The following is a 10,076-nucleotide window of genomic DNA, read 5'->3' as shown; positions in this document are numbered from 1 at the left end:
AGCCCGAGCAGTTTGGTGCCTGCTCTTAGGTGTAAACTAGGCGTAGCGCCCAACGTCTGGCGCAGCGAGGGGCGAGCAGGGCACCCTTCCCTCCTGGGGGGCCCCATGTCCCTGGGAGCTCCCGGCTTGCGGCCGATCGCTTGGAGCGTGGCTGGGGCCCGCAGCTGGGCGTCCTGCCCCTCTCGTTAGTCCCTGGCACGTGGCATTTTCTACGAGGCGTCTGGTGGGAAGCGGGTCCGTGGCTGGAGGCGGCGGGGGGGGAGCGAAGCGGGGGTGGGGGGAACCCAACTGCCGGTAGTTTTTTTCCGCCGCGGCAGAGAGACGGGGCGGGATGGCAGCCGAGGTGTCACTGAAATAGGGTTCCTGGTCTGGTTGGATCCAGCGCACCAAACAGACACCAAGAATCTAGTTATTTTAGTTTATTCAGGTCTAGACAAACCAAAATATGTACACAACTGGAACACGGCTACAAAGCTAAACCAGCCTTTCCTTTAGCAGTTAGGTCATATTTCAAAACAATGACTAAGTGCTCTATTTTAACAGATTACTTGTGCAAGTCCAAAATACACAAACGCATCGCGTTGGTACCTGATGCGACAACGACGACAAAGCTTCCTTGCTGTGAAACGGGGGTTTTCTGCCAGCCGTGGTTCTCTAGCTAGTTTCTGAACAGTCAGCTGCATAACGTCCGAGTTCTCATGCGGCTTGCACGTTTCCAACAGGTCTCTCATTTAGAAGCTGGAGTCTTATCAGCGCTCGCGTGGGTTTTGCTTAGAACTGTGTGGTGGCAAAGCACGAGATGTACTTACTGGGGTGAAGCTCCTGTGGTGGTCTAAGGGAGCTTTGCAAAGCTAGGGAGTGAGAAGACCCCTCCAAAGAGGATTTTATTGAGCCGTTTCTTTGTTGTCATGCTACGACAATGAACTGTTGGCTCCAGACAACTGGGACTGTCACTGCTTCAAGCCACCCTGTTTTCAAACCCTGCGGAATTTCTGGTGTCTGCTCTGTTCCGTGGTAAACATCTTGTTTGAAGGTTATGCTTCTGGACTGTGTGTGTCCGGTGTTCAGCTAGGACGTATTGGTACTAGGTAAAACATGATCCGTAAAATAAGTCATAATAAAACTTTGTCTTCGCTACCCCTCTATGAGTGATTGCATACGTATTTTAGAGGAGAATGGGATCAGACGGGAATAGTTTCTGTTACCGTTCAAGGCGGCGTTAATGTTTGTGCAAAATTAGGCTAAGGCTAATTGACAGTCACGCCGGCGTTCCCGGGAGCCCTCGCGTGCAACGCGTATGTATGCTCGGCCTTTTCGAGCTATGGAGTGGGTTTAGCTGGGTCCCGGCCACCCTGGCTGCCTCCGGGGTGCCACCAGGCTGGCGCAGGCTTCAAGTTGTGCAGACCAGCACCCGGAGCCAGGTTAGCTGGTAACGGCCTCGGACTCGGCGTTAGGACAAACCTTCCCACAGCTGGACCAGCTGCAGCATCTGGCTGGCCGTGCTCACTACTGGGGGTTGTGACCAAGGCGTTCCGACGGTGGTCACACCGCAACTGCTGCTCTAGGGCTGGAGGCAAGCTAGGACGCCGTCCGTCCTCTCCCTGCGACTGCCGGCCAGGTGGTGGAAATGTGGTGTGCATGGAAATCTGACTTGACTCTAGCGTGAGTTTAATGCCTCTTGGTTTTCTTTACACCAAAGCTTTTGATTACAAATGATCTTCCTCTGTGTACCTTGTGGGAAGCTGTTGATGGTGTCCCTCTTTCTAATGTCCTTTGCATCCTCAAATTCATTTATATATACAGTGTTTTAAAAAGGAGGGGAAAAAAAAAAAGGAAAGAAAGAAAACAGACTTTACTGCTCAAATCCCTGCAGAACTCACAGACATAGCGGGAAATTTTGTGTTAATCGAGTCCCAAAGCGTGGGGTGCTTTTCATAATGCTCCGTAGCTCCCCGAGAGTGCAGGAGAACGCCGAGCATCCCGGGTGCTGCTGGCGCCCAGGCAGGGTTTCGTGCATCTCGGTGGGCTTTGTGCCCGCAAAAGCTGGGCAGATGTACAAACCTGCAGCCTCCGACTCTGGCGCGCTCGCTGGTTTGTTGTTAAGTTGTGTTAAGAAGCTTGTGCTTCACCGAACGGTCCGAGTCAAGAAACTACCCCCCCTTCCCTGCAGCTTCAGCTCTCCCTTACTTTAGTCAAGCGAAGGGATGTGCATCTTGCCCCCGGCTTTCCGGTACCGCTGGAGGCTGCAGCGAAGAGCAAAGCTGCTGGGCAGGCTGGAATGGAGGGCACGGGGCGAAGTCAGGGCTTCGCAGAGCCGCGTACAGCAATATCCCCGCTTCAGAACTGCGATGTAGTGTCTTTTTTTTTTTTTGTCCCTTTAGACAAGTTACTGAGAAGACAACTTCTATTTCATGTGAGTTACTTCTAGGACTCTGAGGACGCCTCCTCCCAAGTCACAGATTATCTTGGTTTCGGTTCAAATGAGCTGACTGAATGCCAGAGAACCTCTCTGTAGTGAAGACAAAGTCCAGGAGCAGGCATACATACAGTTAAGCACTGAAGGTCTGGTGCCCAACAGTACACTTTACAAATTTAACTGATTGGAAAAGTGGAGGTATTTATTTAGCACATGAGTCTTCTGGGATGAGGGGGATGCATTTAAGAAGGTGCAGGTTCACTGCTCCCTTGCCTCGGCTTAAGGTTGAAAAAACAGAATTGTTTTGACTGGAGCAAATAAAACTCTTACTTGTGTGTCTCGCCCAGAGAGATAATGAGTCATGTGTATAAATGGCTGAGCAGCTATCAACAATTCCAGTTCATTATCTAAATGTCTGATTTGGCTCCTGAGCAGTGAGCTTCCAGGATTTAATTTTCTTTCCTGGGTTTTCATTACCTTCTTAGGGCTGAACTGGTCTTTTGACAGGAGAGATGCTCTGATTTCTAAGGTATGTGGATGCAGCCTGCTAGGGAAGAGTGTCTGTGGCTCCAGGACAAAGACCATTTTCATGTGCCTGACTTTCTTTCATCGCTGGCCTCTCCAGAAGATGGGCAAGCTGTGCTGAATAGGTCGGTGCTGTACGGTGGACGTGAATGCCAATAGACTCCTCTGTATAGACACATTCCTTCGGTGCTGCAGCCTTGGCAGAAGCACTGGGAGCCGAGGAAAAAGCAGACATGAAAGGTCGTGTCTATTTAGTTTAGGTCTGCTCAATTCTTCTTTTTAAGAGCTGTAACTGTAGCTGAATGGGCAAATGTGCCAGAAATTGAGAGTTCCCAGGCAGAAACGTCCGTGCCGGGGGCCTGAGGAGCGGGCAGTGAGGCTGTAAATCCTCCCAGGCTCTAGTTTTTTTTGCTCTTCCCACAGTTGCATCGCTTCCAAACTACAGCGAACTTGGGAGAGATGCATCAGGGAAACTCTGTGCCTCGTAGTTTACGTAAAGAGGACGGTCCTCTTGCTGCTCCTCTCTTTCTTTTGCGTTGAACTAAACGGGCTCGGTTTTAAACGTGACCTGACCACTGGCCAAGCGGCGGTCGTGCTGCCCGTCTGCAAGGGCTCGCGATGCAACGGGAAGCCTTTCCGTTAGTAAATAACATTTCTGGTCTTTGAAGTCAGGGGATAACTCGGAAAGCCTTTGAAGGGCGCAGGGTGTTCATCTGCCCCAGGACTGCTGCTGGCCCCCACCTGGGGGAGTCCCCAGACCCCTCCCATTCAAAGGCAGATGAAGTTCTTTACATATCTGAGAGTTGGCGGTTTCAAGGTATCTTGTTATCGCTAGCGTGGGACTTGGGAAGTTGCGGGCTGTCGCTCGGGAGAAAAGCTGCCAGATAACGTCGGGTCATGCTGCTATTTTAGAGCTCTGTTTGCAGGGATGCAATACCTTGGCTGGGCGTAGAGGAAATGCATTTCATCGGAGTCGAAAATGGACAAAGGACGGCTTGGAAGGAGGTCAAACTGTGGCAATTAGTAAATCAGTTCTACCTTTTTCTTTTCCTTCTTTTAAATAAAATATTTTTAAATATATCTCTCTGTATTTTTGGAACTCATACTGCTAGTGCTCTCTTTGCTTGTGTTTGTCGCTGCCGTTGCATACGGATACGGACCGTGGAGGTCATTCATTTAGCTCTCCCAGCAAACATACTTGTACTCGAGCGCCTCGTAAGATTGTCTTGCTTTGTGCCTCGCCTGGGGCTGAGGGAATAATCCCTTATCTCTGTGAGCAAGACTGTTCCCCAGAAGCCCTTTGGCCGGTGTTCGGTGGCAGCAGCCTTGCAGGGCGCTTGGACTCCCGTTCCCGCAGCGGGGATCCCGGCTGCACTTTCAGTTTTAAAGGCTCTTTGGTGCAGCTGCTCCCGCGGCTCTTCGAGAGCTGCCGTACTGAAGAAAATCTCCAGTCTGTGCTGCTCTGAAGAGGCCGGGCTGCACGGACAACTTTTCCGCTAGCGCGGCCCAAAGCCGCGAAAAGTAGCGCTGGAGAACAAACCTCGATGAGCAGAAAAACCGGCCGCCCCTCCAACATGACTGCACACACGAATCTCCAGCTACTGCGTGGTTAGGAAGGTTATAGGAAGCATAGAAATTCCTCAAAACCACAGCAGGGCTGCTCTGCTGGCTGTAGTGCTTGGCTAGGGACCTCCAAATCCCGGCAGCTCGCTTCCCAGCCCCGTCTGTTAAGATGGTAGGTTGGAGTTTGGTGGGGGTCTGGGCCGCCGAATGCCACCTTCCATCCAGCTGTACTCTGAACTGGCTCAGGGCTCCCGACACCCCCCGAACGAGGGGGAGAAGCCAACGCTGTCTCTAGAAGAGGTACGTACTCCGGGCTTGCTCTCCGCATCTAAAGCAGGAGACCTGGATGCAGGACGTGAACTTGGGTCAGGAATCTCCCAAACCAGGCTTTGGTGGTTTGGGCAGGTTCCATTTTTATGGTCTGAAACCAAAATGGCAGAGAAACCTGTAGTATTGAAAATCAATTTATTGGGGAGAGGACAGAAATAAGGGTGTTCAGCTACAATAGTGTGTCTGGCAGCTCCCGCTATAAATGAGGGTGGAAATGGTGCCCTGGGGTCTTGATAAAGCTTGAAGTCAAATGGTAAGAAAGAAATACCTTTCCCGAGGGGAGTGGGCTTCTAGTAGGTAGTGTTTTGGTTCGTTTTTTTAAAACGGTGAATGAAATTATTTAAATGTACAGCAATTCTGCATTTAAAAGCTGCTGCGGTGTTCAGAAAAAGCCTTTTGTGTAGCTTGTGAAATAGTAACGAGTGATACAAACTAGTAATTTAAAGGCTGCGTTAGTGGTCGCTCTCGTTAACGTAGTAAGCTGGTAGCATCAAAGTCAGGAAAGAGGGAGGTAGAAAGGAAAAATTTCATGCTGCAGTAAATACATACTTGATGAATAATAAGTATGTATAATGTTGTTCAGGTTCTGGCTGTTCTAGTCGGAAAGGCTCTGTCTGATGATAAATTAGCTTGTTTATTCCTATCCTGCTGTTGGTTAGTGTAATGAAGCAGAAGTCCATTGTGTGTGCTCGTTGGGTAGCGATGGCTCGGCACAGAAGGGGGTAATTGAGTAGAAAAGCAGAATGTTCCTGGTGCATGGGAGAAGTTAACACCACATGAGGTCAGTAGGATTCAAGCTTTAATCAATGTAGACACAATGCAATTGAGATTTTCTAAAGGGCTTGTTTATAGTGCGAGAGCAAGGGTCAGTAGTTAATTTGAAATGCTGTAGGTGTTCTAGATGAGAAGGTACAAAATATGTATGATAGAGGTAAGTATTCATATGGCAGGGGAGAGGGGATGTTATCCTTGTAATTGGGCTGAATGCCTTGTTTGCGGGAGTATGGAGGAGGGAAGAAGGAAGGAATTGTTTTAGCGTTTATCGTGGGAGCTTTTTAAAGATCTACTTAATTTACTGAAATTAATAAACTGAGTGATGGTGGCTCTCATGCAAATCCAGGCACACGTAATACTGTAAAATGAAAATATAGAAAAATTGCGCTCACTTATCTCATAGTAAATTTCTTTTTTTTAACCGAGAGAGTTAAGTCTAAATAACAGTGAAACAGTCGTTTGGTTGGTTGGTTTCTCTGAGGAATGGTTCCTGAAGTAAGCCCCTTTACAGGCGGGATCTTATTTTCTGCTTTTCTTCTCAGTAAAGAAAAGGGCAATGAACGCTTACATGTTAATGGAGATAAGATCACTTCAAAGCCAGTGTAGCTGAAACTAAAAATAGGAAAGCTACTTATTGCTGTACTAGAGAGATGTTAAAGCGTTACCGGCTAAACCCCCATCAAGGTTTGAACTGGGGCTTTGAGAATATTTTTTAAAAATCAGTTCTACAGCTATTTGCTAACATCTTTCAGGGTAAGTCCAGTGGGCTACGAATGGTGCTGGAGTTTGTCTAAATGAGTCTCTCTGTTCCATTCACCCTCCTCCATCCCCACATACCGTCACTACCATGCTTTGCAGGAGACGTGAGCCCAAGAGATAGGTAGGAACAAGTTTTACTTATGGCATAAAGATGTGAAAGGACATTTATTAAAGATTGATAACCGTTTGGAGAAAGTCAACTTTATTTGCTTCTTTCTTAAACCATTACATCTTTAACTTTGTTTTTTTCTTGTAGAAATTTGAGGGTGAAATGTCATTTTTTTCCCATGTTTGAAGATTCATTGGTTCATTCAAAGTTCATTGCCACTAGAAAGCTTCCTTACGCTACTGGGTTTTGCTCCCTCTTTTTGTATTCTACCTGTGTTCTGTACCTCAGCTAAGCTTTGGGCCACTAAGTTTTCTGTAGGGGCAACCGAGCATCATCTGTAAATGCACCAACAGCGGGAGGGAGTTGGGTGGAGAAGAGCAGAAACATCTGTGGGGGTGAGGGACGAGGCAGCGCGCAGGAGGGCTGGCAGCTCTAGGGACAACCAGCTGTGACTTTTCCGAGACAAAAAGTGAACTGCGTTGGCGGCCGCGTTGTGTCACATCCATACGACGCGCGCTGTGGCAGAGGCTCTCGTGCAATCACCAAATACGCAGATTGTAAGCGCAGTCGCTGCTTGGTGTGGGAAGGCTTCACCCTCGCAGGCGAGAGCAGGATTTCCCAACGCCTCCCTCGATCCAGCGTAGGATTTCGCAGAATGGTAAGGCTTTGTCAGTCTGATCTCCTGGCTCGTAGAAACAGCACTGAAAACCGTTCTGGGGAATGAAACGTGGCTATTTGGTACAGGGCAAAGATTCAGGGCGTTTGGAGGGGAGAGCAAAGAAAGTGGTGACTAAGTGGAATATATATGCTCTGGGACTGGTACGTGCACATAATCCAGCTGACAGTAACTTCTGCTGCACGTAGGGCAGGGATCGTGCCCCTGGACTGGGCACTGGTGAGGCCACACCTTGAATCCTGTGTTCAGTGTTGGGCCCCTCACTACCAGAAGGACGTTGAGGTGCTGGAGCGTGTCCAGAGAAGGACAACGGAGCTGGGGAGGGGTCTGGAGCACAAGTCTGATGGGGAGCGGCTGAGGGAACTGGGGGTGTTCAGTCTGGAGAAGAGGAGGCTGAGGGGAGCCCTCATCGCTCTCTACAACTACCTGAAAGGGGTTGTGGTGAGGTGGGGGTTGGTCTTTTCTCCCAAGTAACCAGCGACAGGACGAGAGGAAATGGCCTCAAGTTGTGCCAGGGGAGGTTTGGATTAGATATTACGAAAAATTTCTTTACAGAGAGAGTGGTCAAGCGTTGGCACAGGCTGCCCAGGGAGGTGGTGGAGTCACCATCACTGGAAGTGTCCAAAAAACATGTGGATGTGTCACTTGGGGACATGGGTTAGTGGGCATGGGGGTGTTGGGTTGACAGTCGGACTTGGTGATCTTTTCCTACCTTAATGATTCTGTGATTCTGTAAACTTGACTTTTGACTGCTCTATAGTAACTTAATACTTAGTCTGTATGTGAAGTGATAGAAACAGGAATGAGGGGACTGCAAGAGCAGAACATCAGTATCTGGAGAGCAGTAACCACCTTCAAGACCTGGTGGGATAAGGCCCTGAGTGCCCTACTCTGACCTCCCGGCTGACCCTGCCACGAGCAGGAGCTTGGACAAGAGACCACCCCAGGTCCCATGCAGAGTAACTCTGGTTCCTCAGCCACAAACATTGCTCTGCTCTTTGAGCAGGTTTATTTTTAATACTCTGGCCAAGGAAGCATAATTCTGTAATACAAAGCTCTAGCTTTTGTTTGAAAAATTACGGTAACAAAATCAAGGTTGGGAAGCTGTGATTAATGAGTTACACTCGTATTGATTGGGGGAATGGGTGTTTACTTTCCTTTTTCAGCAACCAGATGAGGAGGGTTAAGCCTCAACTAAAACTTGCCAACTCCCCCACCCCCCAAAATACTCCCTTTGCTTCATTTAGTTGATCACAGTGTTGCACTCCTCTTGAACAGAGTGAAAACTTTCCCTTCTGAGGTTTCCCAAAGCCAGCCTTGGGACCGTGGTAGTAAAACCAGGATCTAAGCCAGTGGCTCAAGAAAGCACGACATCAGTGTTGGACAGGCCTGGATCCCCTGGGTCCCTTCAGAGTACCCCGCTAGTTACCAGTTTGGGTATTTGGGGCAGGGTGCTCAGTTTCTTCAGCAACTGTTGTAGGGTTTTGTTGCGGAGAATAAAGAGGGGGCAGAAGCAGCCTTGGATCACAGAATCATTAAGGTTGGAAACGACCTTTAAGATCATCAAGTCCAACTGTCAACCCAACACCTCCATGCCCACTAAACCGTGTCCCAAAATGCCACATCTACACGTTTTTTGAACACCTCCCAGTGATGGTGATGGGTGGCTTGGGGTGTCCCATCCGTGTGATGAATCACTGCTGTTTGCCCACCCTCGTGCTCTGTTTAGTGTATGTGAAGTGAAAGAATTTTGATTCCAGTTGAGATGTAGGAGAGAAAGCCTCTCTATCTTGGCAATGAGGGTGGTCACCAGTGCTGAGAAACCAAATCATGGCATCTTTTGCTGAACGAGGTCCTAAGATCTTTGACCTCTCTGACCAGTAGATACATAAGGTATGCCGAGATGTCTCCTTTGAATCCTCTTATTTGGAGTTATTCTACAACACTTTCATCTTAGTTTTGTGTGAAACACTGCTACCAGTTTAACACGAGACTGAGTAGTTTTGGATCATTCAAAACTGAAAGCAATTCCACTTCTGTTTTCCCCCAGCATTAAATGTCTTCATCCCTTTTAACTGCCGCTGTTTCCTGGGGACATGGCTTGAGAACATCCATCTGCTTGAGCCGAGGTACCATTGGCTATAGGCTACTTTTCGTAGGAAAAGTGGGAAAAGTCTGACTGAAAGCCTTGCTGGAAATGATGTGCAAGAGTTGCTTCAATCTGTAAGATGTAGCCGAAACGGCTGTGAAAGTTCACCAGAAGTCCTCCCCGGGAAGCGGCGACCACGCCGCGGAAGGCGCTCCGGGGGCTCGCTGGCTAAGGCTGCTGCAAGGAGCCGTGCTTCCATGGCAGGGAACGGCAGGGTCTGCTGTCACCCGTGTAATTTGGGGTATCCTTGGGGCTTTTGCAGTGAGCCAGGCACCTCTAAAGCCTCTGCTGAAGGAGATGCAGCGGGGGGCTTCCCCGTTGCCCAGCAGCGTAGGGGCCGGCTGTGCCCGCCGGTCAGCACATGCCTTTATGGCGGACGTGTTTATAGCAGGTATGCAAACAAGCTTCCAAGAGGTAAACTGTGTTCAGGCCCCAAACTAGCATGAAAACAAGTGAACTGCAAAAGGGAGGCTGCTCAGGCTGCATGGGTTTTATTTTCACGTCTGTGCTTACCTGGGTTTTTGAGGAGGGCTGAATGCAGGTTTGTCCCACCAGTGTAAGGAGGGCTCTGGTGGTGACAGTCACCTCCTGCCCGCTTCCCACGGGCGCAGGCACGCCGGCTCCTTGGGGATCATGCCTGTTGCTCCGACAGCGTTTGCTGTGAATCATCCTGGCTCTAAACTTGTCTGTGGGAAGGTTTTTTCTCTTAAGTGGGGGGGTTGGAAGTACCCACCGACAGCGCTAGCGGCTCCCCTGGGCTCGGGCCTCCAGCCCC

This window comes from Phaethon lepturus, unplaced genomic scaffold (genome assembly GCF_000687285.1).
Source record: "Phaethon lepturus isolate BGI_N335 unplaced genomic scaffold, ASM68728v1 scaffold28653, whole genome shotgun sequence".
In the NCBI taxonomy this organism is placed as follows: domain Eukaryota; kingdom Metazoa; phylum Chordata; class Aves; order Phaethontiformes; family Phaethontidae; genus Phaethon; species Phaethon lepturus.
The sequence above is the reverse complement of the archived record's forward strand: the minus strand, read 5'-3'. Positions refer to the sequence as shown.